This window comes from Stegostoma tigrinum, chromosome 6, assembly GCF_030684315.1.
Source record: "Stegostoma tigrinum isolate sSteTig4 chromosome 6, sSteTig4.hap1, whole genome shotgun sequence".
In the NCBI taxonomy this organism is placed as follows: domain Eukaryota; kingdom Metazoa; phylum Chordata; class Chondrichthyes; order Orectolobiformes; family Stegostomatidae; genus Stegostoma; species Stegostoma tigrinum.
Genome location: NC_081359.1, coordinates 18,684,751 through 18,703,632, shown reverse-complemented (window position 1 = coordinate 18,703,632; position 18,882 = coordinate 18,684,751). Strand labels below are relative to the sequence as shown.

General features: G+C 39.1%; 1 protein-coding gene across 8 annotated transcripts in view; it reads left to right on the top strand.

Moving 5' to 3' along the window:
• Window positions 1-3,702: 3,702 nt before the first annotated feature.
• mbnl2 (muscleblind-like splicing regulator 2) overlaps window positions 3,703-18,882 on the top strand; it is a 119,288-nt gene continuing 104,108 nt past the window's right edge. For 2 of the 8 annotated variants that reach the window (XM_048532506.2, XM_048532505.2), the window contains exon 1: window positions 3,703-4,243. The gene's annotated coding sequence lies outside the window, so the exon portion shown is untranslated. Of the gene's footprint in view, window positions 4,244-5,242; window positions 5,262-18,882 lie in introns of those variants that run through there. The other 6 variants (XM_048532502.2, XR_009445822.1, XM_048532498.2 and 3 more) reach the window with 6 other exon arrangements.

Sequence of the window (18,882 nt, the reverse complement as noted above, 5' to 3'; positions counted from 1 at the left end):
TATTAACTCAGAGATCTAGCTAACATTCTGGGGGCTTGGGTTTCAATCCTGCCGTGGTAGATAGTGGAATCTGAATTCAATAAATATTGGGAATTAAGAGTCTCAAGGAGTCCAATTAAGATTCCATCGGGAGAAACCCATCTGGTTCGCATATGTTTTCGGGGAGAAAATCTGCCATCTCTACCTGGTCTGGCCTACATGTAAGTACAGACCTACAAGAATGTGATTGAATCTTAACTTCCTTCAGGGAATTTATGGTTGGATGATAAATGCTGCCCTAACCATCAAAGCCTACATCTGGTTAATAAATATTTTAAAAATGCACAGGGGTATTTGGGAGTCCTTATGTGTGAATCACAAAAAGCTAGCATTCACATTCAGCAGGCAATAAGGAAGGCAGATGGAATGTTGGTTTTTATTTAAGGGAATGTGGAATAAAGATAGGGAAGTCTTGCTAAAATATACAAGGCAATTGTCAGACCACAGCTGAAATATTGTGAATGATTTTGGGCCCTTATCTAAAGAAAGATATACAGGAGTTATAAATTGGAGATAATCTAGAGAAGATTCACAAGACTAATCCCAGGCATGGAAGTTCTGTTTTATAAGGGAAGATATCGAGTATGTTAGGACTGTATTATTGGAGTTTAAAAACAACATAGAACAGTACAGCACAGTACAGGCCCTTCAGCCCATGATGTTGTGCCGACCTAATATCCTACTAAAATCAAACTACCCTGCATTATACCATCATCCATGTGCCTATCCAAGACTCACTTAGAAGTCTCTAAAGTAACTGACTCCACTAACACTGCCAGCAGCACATTCCACTCTTCCACCACTCTCTGTGTAAAGAATCTACCTCTGACATCTCCCCTATACTTTCCTCCACTCGTTTTAAAATTATACCCCCTCATAATTGTCATTTCCACCCTGGGAAAAAGTCTGCAGCTATCCACTCTATCTATGCCTCTCATCATCTTGTACACCTCCCATTCTTGGGAGTCTTGACAGGTCAGATACAGAAAGGTTGTCTCCCTTTATGGGACAGTCCAGGACTAGAGGGCATAATCTGAGATTAAGTAATCATCTTTTTAATGAGGAAGGTGAAGCCCAATGGCCTAAATGTGGATTTCACCAGTTTCAAAATCTCCCTACCCCGGCCTCATCCTACGACCAACCTTCCCTCTCATCCCCGGTTCTGAGCTCCCCCAGCCCATTTCTGAAGAAGGGTCTTGACCCAAAATGTCAACTTTCCTGCTTCTCTGATGCTGTCTGGCCAGCTGTGCTCCTCCAGTTCCACTGTGTGTTATCTCTGACTCCAGCATGTGCAGTTCTTACTATCTCGGAGCAAGGTGAAACTGTGGGATTCTTTACCATAGGTGGCTAGGTTGTTAAATATATTCAAGGCTGAAAGAGACTGGTGTTTAAACCAGTAAGGGAATCAGGGTTTTGGGGTAAAAAAATCAAGAAATTGGAGCAGAGGATTACCAGATCACCCATGATTTCATTGAATGGCACAGCAGACTTGATGGGCTGAATGACCTGCTTCCACCCCCTTCATCTTATGGTCGAGTAAACCATCCATTTTAAATGGATTACTGTCTTTATTTTGTGAGTGGCAAATTCAGACAAATGTATTTCAAAGTACGAGTCAATTATAGAGATAACAAGGTGTAGAGCTGGATAAACACAGCAGGCCAAACAGCATCAGAGGAGCAGGAAGGCTGATGCGTCAGGCCTAGACCCCTCTTCAGAATTCATCCAGCTCTACACCTCGTCAACTCCAGCATCTGCAGTTCCTACTATCTCTGAAACTAATCAGTTATTGTTTGTTTACATTGACAGATTACAAAATATAATTCCAGAATAGCAGTGAAGAGAAAGATTCACATTTTCATTTTTGTTTCCTAAAGAATTTTCAAACTTGTGAGATTTTTGTCATCTAAATTATGTTGGCATTATAATAACTATTTAAAGCTATACATTAGCATTTTTGGCAAAAATATAATCAAGCACTGGCCAAACACTGATGTTGGATAAGTAAGAAATTTCTTAGTCAAATCTAATTATATGTTTTAGAAACTGAGTCATTTAACAAAATTTTAAAAGAAGTATTTCTGTAGGAAAAACGTGCTATCTGCAGAAAATACAGTCCAAAGATGAGAGATAACAAAGTGTTGAGCTGGATGAACACAGCAGGTCAACAGCATCGCAGGAGCACAAAAGCTGACGTTTCGGGCCTAGACCCTTCATCAGAAAAGGGGGATGGGGAGGGGGTTCTGAAATAAATAGGGAGAGAGGGGGAGGCGCATCAAAGATGGATAAAGGAGAAGATAGGTGGAGAGAGGGGATAGGTCAGTCCGGGGAGGACAGACAGGTCAAGGGGGGGGCGGGATGAGCTTAGTCGGTAGGAAGTCGCACCTCCATTTCCTACCTACTAACCTCATCTCGCCCCCTTGACCTGTCCGTCCTCCCAGGACTGACCTATCCCCTCCCTACCTCCCCACCTATACTCACCTCTACTAGCTCCATCCCTGCCTCTTTAACTTGTCTGTCTCCTCTCCACCTTCGATTCACCTCTCCCTCTCTCCCTATTTATTTCAGAATCCTCTCCCCCTCCCCTGTTTCTGATGAAGGTTCTAGGCCTGAAATATAAGCTTTTTGTGCTCCTAAGATGCTGCTTGACCTGCTGTGTTCATCCAGCTCCACACTTTGTTATCTCGGATTCTCTCGAGAGTGCCCATTATTCTCTGATCACAGTCCAAAGATGTGCAGGTTAGGTGGATTGGCTATGCTAAGTTGACCATTGTGGCTAGGGGATAACAGGTGGGTTAGGGTGGGATACACTTCAGATGGTTGTTGTGGACTCAATGTATTGAAAGGCCTGCTTCCGCACTGTAAGAATTCATCCTCACTGGAGATTTTATCCTGGGTTTAGACTCCAATTGAAATATTTTCAATTTTAAAGTTACAGTTTATTATGCTGATGCATATTAAAAATGGAAGAATCGGTGGATTTCCATCATTTGATTTTTTAAATTTCTCTCCCCAGGAAACTGTCATCCTGCTCAAATTTTTGTTTTCCTAAAATTAAAATTTCACCAGTGGAGGCGACTCGTCTTATGATTGCAGCAAAGTAAGAGTGCAACTGCGGTCCTAATCCGAGACATTTAATTATTTGCAGCAAAAGAATAACGAGAGAGAACCATCGAAAAGTCTGAAAGCAAAAATACTGCAAATGCTGGAATTCTTAAAATATAAAAAAATTGAAGATATGATTTGAAATACTAAGTAGGCCACACAGCTTCCGTGAATCGAGAAAGAAATAGAATCAACAATTCGTCTGTAATTTTTTTAATCAGAACTGATGAACGTCTATTCGAACTACATTTACTTATTCATACAACTTCTTTTCCAGAAATCAAAAAAATGATTAAAACTAACGAAGGAAGGAACATTTCAAGGGCGGGTGACCTAAAAAGAGTAACTTCCCACGAGAAATTGCAGATTTACAGTGTTCAAGTACAAAATCAACAATTTTCACCTGCTGGTCCAGAAACAAAGCCCATTTTTATTATAAGTTAAGGAAGAAATGGTAACTTACAGGCTTTGGTTAAGATTGCACCATCGCCTAGGCCTCGTTACCATGGTGACAGTTCAGTAGCAGCCCCTCCCTTTTCCCATTCGGCCTTTGGGGCATATCAAATCCACCCCGGCACAGAGGCGGGGGATTAAATGTACATGAGCGTTCAAAGTGTAGGGACTAATGTCAAACCGAAGCAGGTAGTAAGCATCAAAAGCATATTATAATCTTCGATTAGTTGAAATATGAGAATCTCGGAGCGGATTTGAGTCACCTCCCATTCTCTGTCTCTAAGAAGGTGTTTGGATACCCCTTGCCGCAGACCTGAGAGTTGGTCTGGTCTTCGGGGTTATCAATCACTCCCGGCGGGAGCCGTTTAGCTGCAGTTGGGCGTCTGTCGGCGGTGACTTCACACTTAAACACTTATCTGAAACAGCAAATCCTTTTTTTCACCTTCTTCCCCGATGCCGCTTTAATGCACATACATATCTTAAAGAATGTTGGTGAAATTGTCTTCTGCCTCAGTTTAGAGCACAGATTACAGTTTTCTCCTTACTCGAGTTTCCAGGACTGTGAAAAGGTTTTCTCTTCTTTCAAAAAAAAGTACTAAGTATCCATTTATGAACTGGAGAGTTTACCTGTGGGAGCGATGTCGCGGTAAGTTGAGCTTTTGATACTCCCGCGCCCCTCCACACCTTGACATTAACTGAAACTTTGTTTAAATTTGTTTCTTTCTAATTTATGGTTCACAGTTTATAAATAAATATGTAAAGTCTCGTTTATCTTTCTCAATACTTTTACGGAGTCTGATAACTAGGCCTTGATCCCTTCCAGGGTAATTCCAGTTAAGAGCGAAGACTAATTTGGACTTGCATAATTTTCTTTTTAATCGCACTGAAGAGCTTTTGCAAATAGGTAAAAAGATAAAGGGAGAAGTTCCATTTTCTAAACCAGTAACTGCCTACTTTTTTTGTTTTGAAGTTCGGAAATACAATTATAGTCTCTTCGTTACAGTGAATCGGTAATGGTAATTTAAACAAGTTTGTCAACAGTTCATAGTCTCTTCACCAGTTTGTTACAGTGTGGTTGATATAACAGTTAAAGGACACGATCTAGTACTCCTCTCCATACTCTGTCGTTGTGTCCGTTGTGTTAACTCAGGGGGAAAATGAAGGCTACTTCGCAGGTAGAACTATAGAGAGAAATAATTTCATGTTGATGACCTGACCCAGGTAGATTGTCCAATCCCAACATGAAATTTAAGTGTAAGAGGGAAACTTTGCAAATCAGTCAAAATACCTCAATGTATTTGGAACATGAAATATTAAAAATATTTTGCAAGATCCAACATGCAAAATTGCCAAGGCTAGAAGAGGCGATTGATCAGAACAGGATAAAGCTACAAAGTTGCTTTGTTTTGTTTTAAGCAACCAGTGTTTAGTCTTTAAACTGCATGACATTGATCACAATTCAAATGCTGCTCTTAAAGAATACAAAAGGCAGCATATTTTAAGCCGATTTTGGAAAATGCTTTACTTTTCAGTTTTAGCTGTAGTTTTAAGTTTGTCCAGTTCTCCTGCAGAATCCAGATGGTGCAGCAGAGGCACGCTGTTGGAATTTCGCTGGTGGTCTTTTGTGTCGTTGATGGAAAGTCTACTCTCACTGTAGTGTGGTGGTAACAACTAGAATTTTTATTTATTTGTGAAGATCTTTTTTGTTTTGTCAAACACTTGATACTGTAGCTTAAAGAAGACTGAAGTGGTATAGCTGATCTGATATTGGATCTCCTCATCAGTGGATCCTTTTGAGAAACGTAACTGCCAATATACAGGAATGTTTGACATATTCCCAACATTTATGAGAGATACAATATTTGGCTGACCAGATATCAGTTAATTTGCATGTTAACAAAACAACAAGAACGGGCTGGGTTTATGGAATGCTGTTGAATGTCTTTAGATCTGGTGCAGTGTGTACAACAACTCTAGTCATCAGCAAACTGTACATCATGTACAGAGTGTTCTGCTATAACACGATTGTTGCATTCCAGCACAACAACACGTTATAGAAGGTTGCACTATATAAACAACTGGATCTATGGGAAAAGTGGGGCAATGGGCAGATCGCCAAAAAAAGCATAATACAAAGGATGGGACTGCTGTCAGTAACTGTTCAGACAGGTTGGTCAAACTGTAACAGTGGCTTCACAGCTCCTTCTCACATTGACACACCTGTCCTGACAGTTTCCAAAATGTGCAAGACAGTTACCCCAGGTGTCCTGGTCAATACATAGACATTAGTTAGCAACACAATGACAAGACTATCTGGTCATCATCACATTGTTGCTTGTGGCACAGTATTGAGTGAAAATTAGCTGCTGAATTTTCTACAATGACTGCACTTCAAAAATATTTTAGCGGCTGCCAAGCTCTTTGTAACATCCCGGGGTTGTGAAAGGTGTAAACCTTTTGTAAGCAAGAAGATCTAGGTTCAGGTCCGGCCTCAGAAGTCAATGGCCAGGGAAGGTGTGTTCACAATGTGCCAAAAAGGATCAAGTATCAAATGGCAAATTCTTCCAACACGACCAATAGCACACTGTAAGATTGGGAGAGATTTCTGCTCAGCCATGTGACCAAAAGAACATTGGAGTCTCGACCACCAATATCCATAGTTCCAGACTGCGACATATGTGTATATGTTGCCATAGCAACTCAGTCCTTTTAGTGATCATATCACCACACCACAAGGGTGTCGAAAGATACGGAGCAAAGATGGGAAAATCAAGTTGAAACATAAGTCATCCGTGATCTGACTAATTTCTTAAATAGGCTGCTGGAGCCTCCTGTTGTACCCTGTGTTTCCTTTCAAGGTAAGTTAGATGTACCGTTTTTCACTCTCCCGTACACCCTACTTTTCCTGATAACTGATCTGCTGGTTGCTTGCTTTTCAATTTTAATGAAGGCTGACGGAGAGAATTTCTCTGGGACCCTCGGGATCATAGCATTGTACAAGTTAGCAAAGGGCTTCTGACAGCAAGAGGCCTACTTAATGGCATTGCATTGTAGCCAACACAAGTCCATGCTTTAGAAATAGTGTACCCTATTCGTCAATTGCGTTGTAGCCAATTCACGTTGCTGGGACACCCTCTGTGGACAGACACTGTGTACGGAAGGCAAGAAAACTGTCTCCCTCACAGGCCCTCATTTAGGAATTTTCGGACAACAATCCTTAAGGGATGGTAAAGAAAACATTTGAGAGACTCTGACCCTTTCCTTGAAGCATGGCAGCATTGATGTTAGTGACTGGGATTTTTCAGAATGGTGACCAGTACTCTCTCAAGCTGCTAATAATCAGGATGTTGGGGTAGAGAAGAAAAGAAATTAAATCCTGTACTTAGACTCCTGCTACCCCATGGGATATTTCGCCCCATGTGCCCTCAGATCTGTAGGTTGAGAATTAGACTTTTCAAACATGGGAACATATGTGCCAGTAATTTGCAAGCCTGACTTTGCTTTTGATTTGAATTATTGTAGTCATATGTACCTCAGTACAGTGAAAAGCCTTGTTTTGCAAGCAGTACAGGCAGATCAAGGACACATCATAAGTTGTTTACACAGTGTGAGGCATACTTGATGTCATCCTTGAATGGAGGGACAGCAAATAACAAACTTAAGGTGTTAATGTGTTCTCTTGGTGTTGCAAGAAGTTTGTGGAAGAGCAGGAAACCATTCCATATATGTAGATGTTTTACCAATTTCTAATTTAAATAACGTCTCCGTAGATGCAATAAGGATCTTTGTAGGCTGTTCTTTGAATATTATTTTTGTGTGGAGCAAATTGATTTATTTTGACTTTCTTGTGGAAGTCCATTTTTTTTTTCCTGAAATTGTACGATAGCATATTGCAAATCTTGGATGTATAGTAGAGATCCCAAATTTTAGTTTCACGGCTCAAAACAAGCTGCTTTTTTTTCCCCCAAGTTTAGCCTTGTTCAGGGGAACTTCAATCTTTAAATCTGTAGTATGACAGCTATGATAGAATTATTTCAAGCAGCATTTTAAAAAGAAATCATCATAGTTCTAAGATTTGTTGTTATCCAATTTTGGAATATTAAAACTTCAATTTTATAGATGTTTTTAACATTTGGAATGTGGAAGTAATAAAGAAAAACTAGCTTCAATTTAGCTCACAGTATGGAGGGGGAAAAAATGCATTGTCCTATGGATCAAACAATGGTGACTTGTTAAAATCCAGTCAGTAAATTTAATACTGCTGTACATTTATTGAGATGGCTTCTTGCAAGTTGATTTAAATTTGAGTATCTGTGGTCTGCTTAAAGTAAGATTTACATCATTGTTCTCTTAATTTAGATTAGTCACTGTGATGTTATGATATGGCCCATTTTTATTTAGTGCTGTTTATAACTGCAACTTTATGAAAAGATCACCAGTTTGTAGTAATATCAACAATGAATTTACGGAGAATTTAAACATGAAGAGTACGTTATCACTGCGTAATTCTTTGGTAAGACCTTGAGGAACAAAAGTTCTTAAGCTTGATAGGAACAACTTATTACTCTGGACTGTGTACAGATGTGATGACCAAGGGATGTTTCAGTCTTAATAATCCAAGACTGCATTTGCCTTCAGTTGGATGCAAAAGATCTCATCGTATTTTTTCCAAAAATAAAGAATGGAGCGTCCTACTGGTGACATGGCCAGTATTTGTCCCTTGGCCATGCTGTCAGCAAGTTAGGTGGTTATTTATCATTTTGCTCCAGGCATTTGCATAGTGGTCACCATTTTGAAATGTTATTGGCATTCAATACAAAGAAGTGGTTATGTCTTAAACTACAGTGCAAGTTGTAATGCTTCTCATCCTGCCCACTTGCTCCCTTATTACTGTGTGCATGAGAGAGAGAGAATACCACTTCAAGAACCTCAATGTGACTTATTTTATGAACAGGATGTAAACTGAGTAGATGGATGATGGTTATATTGTATACTGTCTTGTCTTAACCTGTAACTTTCCCTTTTGCTGCCAAAACATTCAATCATAGGTGAATTACTTCGAGATAACAATTTATGTTCATTCCTTCTTCACAGTTATTACTGATTGTTGCAGAAGATAAAACTATTAAGTTAACAAAGAAAATGACAGGAGCAGGCCCATCGGCCTTCCAAGCCTGCGCCAATCCAGATCCTGTATCTAAACCTGTCACCTATTTTCCAAGGGTCTGTATCCCTCTGCTCCATGCCCATTTATGTATGTCTAGGTACATCTTACATGACACTATCATGCCCGCCTCTTCCACCTCCACTGGCAACGAGTTCCAGGAACCCTCTGCATAAAGAACTTTCCACGCATATCTCCCTTAAACCTTTCCCCTCTCACCTTGAAGTTGTGACCCCTAGTAATTGAGTCCCCGACTCGGGGCGGGTGTGGGGGGAAGCTTCTTGCAATCCACCCTGTCCATACCTCTCATGATTTTGTAGACCTGTCATATAATCACATTTTGAGAAAATGCTGGATGCCTTAAGTATTTAATTGTCTAAAATTATTTTAATCACCTTTTGTACATACCTCGCTTACCCATGGGTTGAACCAGAGCTAGGGAAACTACAGTTGTGCTACAAGATCACTTCGACTTTCATTGATGATATTACTAATTTCTAGAGTAGGTGGGACTTGAACCCAGGCCTCGGAGCCCAAAAGTAGGGACATGATCACTACACCACAAGAGTCCCTGTATTTTCATTTTAAATATTTTCCAATCAACCTATTCAGAGATGTTACTACATGCCTCTGGAACAGGTGGAAATTGAACCCGGCGTCATGGCCCAAAGGTAGGGACACTATCACTGTACCAAAAGAGCTGCTGTGTTTTCATTTTAGGATGAGCTGTTTCTGCAGTTAATTATCAGTGGAACTAAGCAGCAGCTGTTCTGAATTTGTTTGTTTAACCAGAATCATGTGTACATGAACATGAATTAGCCACACAAAAAGTGCTGTAATCATTAGTGCAGTTGTTTCACAATTTTTTTGAAGATTCGTGCAAATAGCAGATGTGAAGACCTGTCCATGGCCTATTGGATTGATTCCATATAGTTGCGATGCCTGATGTGTCTCTTTCTTGGGCAGTCTCTCAGGATTAAGAATAACTTGTTTTCAGAGATAGTAGGAACTGCAGATGCTGGAGAATCTGAGATAACAAGGTGTAGAGCTAGATGAACACAGCAGGCCAAGCAGCATCAGAGGAGCAGGAGGGCTGACGGGGTCTAGGCCTGAAACGTCAGCCTTCCTGCTCATCTGCTGCTTGGCCTGCTGTGTTCATCCAGACCTACACCTTATTATCTCAATAACTTGTTTTCACTCTGGTTTGATGGGTTCTAAGATGGCTGAGTCCAATGCACAATCCCCAGTCTCTTCCTCGTGTAGATGAGGTGCTTGGAGGTTTATATGCTTTCTCCAACATCTATTCTTTGCCTCTGTTTGCACCTGGCAAAGTCTCTTGATAGGATTAATGACTTCTCAAATTATCATTCTCCATTTTGTTTGATCATGTGCCAGGGATTTCCATGAGTTGGTGGAGATGTTTAATCTCCACAGGGATGCTTTGAAGACATCCCTCAAGCATTTCCACTCTCCTTTTGGGAGCCTTGTGCTGCACCCTAGTTCTGAGTAGAGCAATGGCTTCAGGTGTCTGGTATATGAATGACATATCCTGCCCAGTAGAGAATTTGTATGATTAGTGCCTCTTGTATTATGATAAACTCTCCCTACCTGCCTGGAACCAAGTAATCTCCTGGAAACATGAGTAAAAGGCAAATTGTTAAAACACCCAAACCAACTGGGGAAACGAAATATGCAAGACTTCCTCTGCGATCTCTTTAGGCAATGGAAACTGGTCCAAGAGAACATGCAGAATATGTTGCAGGATATCTGTTTCTGAACAAGGCAATCTCCATACCAGTCAAAAGCAAATCCAGCATTCTTAACGTGGCAGAGAATGAGTACTAACTGCATGTGCTAGCGACCTGTTCCACAAGTGCAATAATCTCTGGGCAAAGGTAAGGAACCTAATATCCCAATCTATCTCTATTGTTGCATAAATCGTAAATTTAAGTGCTGGTTCCAATCTATTAAGTTTAAAATAATTGGACCACATAAATAGTCTAGTTTCTTCACTACCTTGTAAGCGTCGCTCAAATTACATTGCTTGTACCTTTGTAACGCAATACAGGCCCAGCTCCTCGGGCTATTTGAGCAGCAGTAGTGCTTTATAATGACACTTTATAATACGGCCTTCCTTTGCATCCTCATAAGTGCCTCAATGCCTCCACCATGCGATGAGACCACTACTTAACACGGTATTCGATTGAGGCTTTGTTTCACAGTGAATCGTCATACAACTTAAAATTCTATTTGTTTTTAACCATATCTTTATGATATTGGCCATGACTTTTCAAGAATGATGCACGGAGCGATCTAAATCTCTTAACACTGTTGGTTATCTGTTCTATGTAGACGTTTATAGTCTTCATTTGAACTTCTCCTGAACAATGAATACTCCTAAGCTAAACATAATTTGTCAAATATGCACCCATTCTTTCAGTACATTGTGCTGGAGCTTAATACCCTGTGCTGTCTGAACACCCTTTGTCAAAATTTGGATTAATTAAATTTGCAGGTCATTCTCCTAAATCAGTAGAGATTAGTAATAACAAAGGTCCATGCGCCTGTCCACACAGAACTATTGGTAATCTGTCTTCAAACAGATTCAAATCTGTTGAATACAACTTTGCCTAGATAGCAGCAAATTCTCAAACCGTGTAGCAGATTATCACTGATTCCACAGGATTCTATTTTGTCAAGAAGCTTCTTGTACTTGATCAAAAACTGTTCTGAAATTTCAGGTTAGCACTGACTGCAAGGCTATCATTGTTCGTTTTTCTGTGACATCTTCAAAAAGCTGACAGAGTTCTTAACCTGTTTTGGAAGTTGTTAGCTGCCTAAGTGGGGTATATTGGGTATGTCTAATGATCCCTTTGAATATCTTGCATACTACTGAAATACAGCTTGTTGTTTGGTTTGCACATAATCACCCTTTTAAAAGCCGGTTTTTAAATTGTATGTGATATTTATAGGATGTAAATATCGTTAAAGTTCAGCTTTTAATTATCTCATATTTTGCTGGTTTAAGATGTGCTCCTTTTCTTGAAATTTCAGAGATGGGGAGTGCAAATTTAAAATTACACCATTTATCTGGGAACATGGTCTGAAAAGAAGACCGGTTAGCTCCAGATTAGAGCCAGTTCTTCTATCTGCTGCCTTGGTAGAAAGAAAGGTTTACAATGAAGGAAAGTGGGACGCAAGTAAGCTGATTTAACAAATCTCATTAAAGTTTATTGTTTTGCTGAATCTAGCATTGTGAAGTGACTTATTCCATCAAAGCATGTCCTCTCAACGTAATATAATGATGCCTAAAACTTAATAAAATTGCCACTTTCATATCCAGCAACAATTGAATAAAATCAGCCAAACGTATGCAACTGCATGCAGCCAAAAGTAATGGAGTTGTCCCGACAACTGGATTTATTTCTACCCAGTCCCAGATCAGCACAGAATTTCCGTGGAAGGCTAAAATAATGATATGTAGCTATTTTGATGAGTAACCGTCAACCAAGGTTAAATTTTCTTTGAGAGGGGAGGAATGAGCAAAGTGAAATATGAAAATAACAATTCCGTGGCAGCTGAAAATAAGTAATACCTTCAAAAAGAGAGTAATTGTTAAAGTAATATTGCACTGACTCTGAAATCGATATTTGCCATGTGTTTGAATAATGGGTTATGTGATGTAAACTATGGTTTCAAAATGCCCAATCTGAAAATAAAACTGAACCTTCAACCCTCTGAGAAAACTGAAGCATAAACTTTGTTTGCTGGGGAAACTACAACTTGTTGAAACAATATAAAAGACATGGAGTTCTGTTATCTTTGACCCACTGGTGCAGCATGGGCAAACTGGAACAGCCAGAAGCTGGGACAGGCAAATGTACAGTTGAAGCACCTGTTTCAGTTCATTAGTTAACATTGGAACCAAGCCATCGTGATCATCAGAAACTGAGGTGATGTAATGTGATGCTCTCTGATGAAGGGTCTAGGCCCGAAACGTCAGCTTTTGTGCTCCTGAGATGCTGCTGGGCCTGCTGTGTTCATCCAGCCTCATATTTCATTATCTTGGATTCTCCAGCATCTGCAGTTCCCATTATCACAGAAACTGAGGTGAAATGTTTCTGCAGACGTGCCTCTGTGCTGAGGACTGTGCCTCAGGAACTATAGTTGCGTGCTGCTACTAGCCAACGGTCAAGGTAAATACTGAAAGAGGAGCTGAAATTGTTTGTGAGGAAAAGAATTTTGAAAGACTTTGAGGCTAAAATAGATGCCTTGACTTTGGAGTGGACTTTCTAGGAATTCTGAGAGGTCCATCGATGTGAGTTTATAGTTTCTAATAGATACAATTTCCCTGTTAATTCCTGTCTAATTTGCTTATTTTGGTTTTATTGTTACAACAAAAGTTTTAAAAATTTAAATCTTGTTAATTAGTTCCTAATGGGGTTGTTTGGGATGTTTGGTTCTTTCACCTTATTGGCATCGTGGCAGTCATAATGGTTAAGTCACATTCTTTGGAACATGATGTTGTACCAGATGGTATAACAATTTGGAGAGTTGATTTGTTGAAAGTACCCCACAGTTGGCTTTCAGATTTAACTGATGTAGCTTTTGTTAATCTGTGATCATCTTACAGTGAATCACATTGTGTATATACAATGCTGTGCAGCCATGGTGAATATTTACACAAACTCTGAAAGCTACCCTCCCATTAAACATTGACTAGAACGCTATCCTTACTTAATGCTGAACAAATATACCTTAACTTTTGAGTAATAATGAAGTGATAACTTTCTGTGACTCTGTTTCAATCGGTTTTCCTTTGGAAAATATACATTCTAGTCAACAGATTGCATGTTTAAACCTGATTAGCAATGGAGCTAACTTGGTTCCTTGTATTTGGCTATCATCCTTGTAGGTACGTTGCTATTGAATAAACCAAAATACTGCTGATGCTGGAAATCTGAAGCAAACACAATGCTGGAGAAACTCAGCAGGTCTGGTAGCATCTGCGGAGAGGGAAAAGAATCCCACTTCAAATCTGTTATGACTTTTCAGATGCTTCTTTCTCCATGTTGCTATTTGGAAACTGTGTGCCGCTGGTTCAGCTTGGGTAGTGATTCATGAAAGTGTAACAAAACAAACCACCAGCAAAACCAAGATGGTGTCTCCAATCAGTAGTCGAACTATCATTCTTTCACAGGATGTAGGTGGTGGCTGGGCCAGAATCTTGATGCCTCTCCTGATTATACATGAGCAGGTGCTTCTTGACTTGCTGCAGTCTCTGGTGTGTAAATGCATATACGGAACTGTTTGGAAGAATAACTATAATGGGCCATGGTTCTGTTGTACTGTAGAATTGAAGAGAAAATTCATAACCTTATCCTTCAGCTGAACTGATTTCTTCTCTATTCCCTGAATTTTACTTAATATTTTACCAGAATGACTCTGTAGATTTTTTTAGTGAAATTTCTAATCACAATAATATCTAGTTGTACTTGATTGTATTTCTTTTTTACATTGAATACTGTAAGTTTAAATTTTTTTAAAAAGCTGGACCTGTGTTTGATACTGAGGGGCGGGTGACTATTTTAGTGAGCGAACGATAAACCTGTGGACTCTCAAAGGATAGTTGCTTGACTTCATTCAGTTGGATATTTAGGTTTATTTCAGAAAATAATATTTTGGATAAAATGCCAGAGTTTCTTGAGGCATGACAGATGGCAAGTGTAATATGCATGGAAGGAACAAATGACTTGGGACTTAGTGGCTCCCGAAGCACACTTCTGCTGTGTCATTTCCTTGTTTCTTTTCTAGGGTCTTTTGCAGATTAATTGGTGATTGATTGCATGATCAGTCAATAGCTCCATTATCATTGCATCATGCAACTACCAGGGTGGTGGAAGGAAACTAAATTTTTTTTATCCTCTCTCAATTCTTATTTCCAATGTTTCTATTGATTTACCAGGATGTGTACATGTTTCGCCTTTCTGAACTTAAATGCTGTATGCCACTTTAAAACTCATCTGTATCACATGTTACTGTGTAAGTATGAATTTTCTGCAATATGGTCCCTATTGTGAGCTTTACTAAACTCGTAGAATATCTACCCCATGTTTATTCCAACTCTCTCGGGATAAAGGCAAAATTCAATTAACCTTTTAAATTATTTTTTGAAACTTTACTAAGGGTTGAAGGACCTATAATTTATCAGGAATTTCCAGATACTTTTACTGCAGCTAGTGTTCATTGTGCTCTTATTTCTAACTTGAAATTAGTCAAGGTTTTATTGTACTTGCAGTTTACCATTATTGTTCATTGACTTAGTATGTGAGATCAGACACAAGAATAAAGTTCTGGTCTGAACTTGCCGTGGCATCAAGCCCTTTGATCTTGAGTTTGAATCCTAGCTTTCTCTGATGTTTATGTATTGACTTGACTATTCCAGCACTTTCCTATTTGCCTCCTACCTGCTTTCTTGTAAATAGGAGGTCATCCAGAACTCTGCCTATGTCCTTCATTGCGCCATGCCCTGTTTCTTCTTCTTCCCTATGCTTACTGACCTACATTGACTCCCAATTAAGTAGATTTTTTCACATTCTTCTTTGGCCTTATCCTTTCCAACTCAGTAAAATCTTCAATCCTACAACCTTCTAGCATAACAGCACTCCTAATTCAGCCTTTTTCCTCAATCTTAATTTTAGTTGTGCTATCATTCATGGTCATGTTTTTAGCTGCCATGACCTGAGTTCCAGAATTCCCCATGGAGCTCTGCACCTCTAAATCTCTCCTCTCCTCTTCTAAGATTCTTGTAAAAAAAAATCAACCCTTTGACAAATGTTTCAGTTATCTGGTCTTACCTTGTGTAGCTAGCCCTTTTGCAGTAGAGGGTCTACCTAAATGTATGCAGTTGTTGCACATAACTGCTGGTAGCATGAGGCAGAGCTTTTGATGGTCACCGTTTTGGGTGGTTTGAACAATTTGACTTTCTCACAGGGCTTGGATATTTTGGTGAAAGACTTTTGTTTGAAACAAAAGAATCTTTAAGATCCTCAGCTAGTTAGAAAATTACAGCTTTATTGCTAACTGACAATAATGCTATCAGGGGAAGGTCAGTTTCAGATGCCCTTCATACAGTGACTTTAACTTGTTAACGAACAGGATTACGAGCTTGGACTACGTGCTTGTTCTTTAATCTGTATTGTATTGCCCTTATGTGCTCATGCAAGAAAGCACTTAAGTATCTGCATTCATCTAATTCTGACTTCTTGGCATCCTGAATTTCTTTATTGGTGGTTACAATTCCAGGTGCCTGAGCTCTGGAATTTCCCCTTAAACGTCTCCATCTCTTTCTTCTTTAAGGTACTCATTAAGCATACTTACTTTTTAAACTAGGTTTTTGCATTCTACTCAAATGCCTCCTTATGTATTTTGGTATCAATGTTGTTTTATAATATTGCTGTTATATTCATTATGCCAAAGGCACTACATGAATACAGTTATCAATGGAAAATGTAAACTGAAACAGCAAAGAAGTCAGTGAGTAAAATGGGGGGCTACTCTTGTATTTGCTGTCATGTTGTACAAGAATGAAATCAGAACTGGAGATAGATGAAATTGTTCAATTAATAGTAGGCTGTCTTTGGCACTGCCCATGGTGAATCACAAATTATCCATGGCCTGTTCACTACATGTTGTTTTGTCGCTTTGCTTACATTTCTTTTCTCACTCTCTCTTCTCTCTCTTCTCTTTCTTTGGCCCATTCCTTTTTTCTTTGTCTTTCTTACGTTTTTGATGGTTCTTGTTTGTAACTTTGTTTTTATCTGCAACCCTTCCTTCTGTATCTACTGTCCAGCTTCAAGGGAGGGCAAGGGATACTGAAGAATATTGATAAACGTGTTGAGGCTTCATTGCATTTTCTGTTAGATTCTGATTGCAAAGAGAGCACTCACTTGAGATACAGGCCAATGGGCTGTGCACACCTTTTGAACCCAAAGTGTAAGATGTAAGGAACAAAAGTGTCTCCCTCTCTCACTCTCCTTGCTGTCGCAAATATGCACACAAAAAAATGAGGCTGCAAGCTCCAAGAAACAGTGTTATGAAAATGAACAGATAATCTGCTTATGAGATGTTGACTGAGAAATAAATTTGGTCTGGACATCAGCACAGATTTCCCCTGCTCTTCAAAATAATGGCAATGGAGTAATTTCCATATGCTGGAGAGGCCATAGAAAATCATTGCACTTTTACCTCCATTTTTTCTAAAGATTTTCTTCAGAGATGGTGACCTTTCTTTAAAGCTATTATAAGTGATAGCGCACATGCTACAAACTTATGACAACAGAAGATCTTCTGACTTTTTTAAACCTTTTTCCTAGTTATCTTAAATGTGTAATTATTATTTACCAGTACAAAGATTTTTCCTATTTTTACTTCAAAATTAAAGTTTTTCTTTAAAATTTCTTGGATCTTAAACTTGTTTTCTCTAAGGAAGTTTCTGTACAATATAAAATGAGATTCATTATTCATCAATTCTACAAAATAGTGTAGTCGAATGAATGGCATCAGAGGCTGATCAGGCCACATAGCACCATCTGGTGATGTGACGGCGAGCTGTTGCAGACTAGTAGAAGTATTAATATTTTCAACCCCCATTAGACTACCCCTAGTGATGCATTGAGAAAGTGTTAACATTCTAACATGTGAGTATTTCCAATAGGAATTACCAACTTTATCACTACTTGTAAACTATGTAACATTTTTTACTTTATGGATAAGTTTATATGCTGTCAGATGTTTACAATTCTGCATCCTAGCTTGTTTAGAGAAGGATTTTTCAGAATGCCTATCAGAAGGAACTGTATCATTCAGTTAGTCTTGAGGAAGATCTGCTATCTACAAGCCCTTGAGTATAACATATAAAAGTTAATTTGTGTATTTTGTCAGAAACGTCATGAAGCATTTGGTATCTTGAAATTTTTGGTTTTGAGCAACTATTCATTAAATTTATGTTGTTATACCTAATATGTTGGAAAATGTCAGCAATATGCTCGTTTCAACTGTCATAGCATTGATAACTTCTGTGTTTTGATTCTGATGGAATTGGTCATACAGGAAACCTTGATAGTACACTAACAGCAATAATCTAATCAGAGCAGATTTTACTTGGTAGACTGAGGAAAATGTTTGACCGTCAGCTTAGTAAATTTCTGTTTTTCCTTGATAATTCATTGTCCTGTTTACGTATTAATGTACAAAAAATTTTGAAGTTAAAAGGTCAAAATAATCCTGGAAAGTCAGGAAGAGGATATACCTAGCTGTTCTTCTATTGAGTAATACCAGTATCAATGCTGTTTGATTTCATGGGCGTGGACCAGCTAACAGCCTCGAAGTAAACTTTTACAAAAGGTAAAATACTTTTCATGCTAGAAACCTGAAGTATAAAGAGATAATACTGGAAATAAAAATGTACATGGGAGCATGTGAATTAGGAGCAGGCACAGAAGCAGACCATTTAGCCCCCTGAACCTGCTTCACCATTCAATAAGGTCATGGTTGATCTCTTCGAGCCTTGATTCCACATTCCTATATACTTCCACATTCCAATACTTAATGACACCACCTCCATTGCCTTCTGAGGCAGAATATCTAAAGTGGCACAAGTAACTCCTTACTTCTTTGCAAATGGGTGACCTAATTTTAAAAACAGTGCTGTCTAGTTCTGGACTGACGCACAAGAGGAAGCCTCCTTTCCGTGTCAACCTTGTCGAGACCATTCAAGATCTTATACGTTTCTGCAAGTCACCCTTCACTCTTCTAAACTCCAATTGAAACAAGCCCAGTCTACCTAACCTTTTATCATAAGACAACCCACTTGGTCCAGGCAGCAATCCAGTAAATGACCTCTGAAATGCCACCAACATGTCGTCTTCCCACTGTATTGTAAAACTGAAGAAAAACATCCTATTCAAATCCTCTCATAATAAAGGTTAGCATTTCAAAGCCTTCTTGTTACTTGCTGTATCTGTGTCTGTATACTAACCTTTTGTAACTCATGCAGTAGAACACCTGGATCCATCTGTGCCTCAATTATGCAGTCATCCTCCCTTTAAGCAATACTCTGC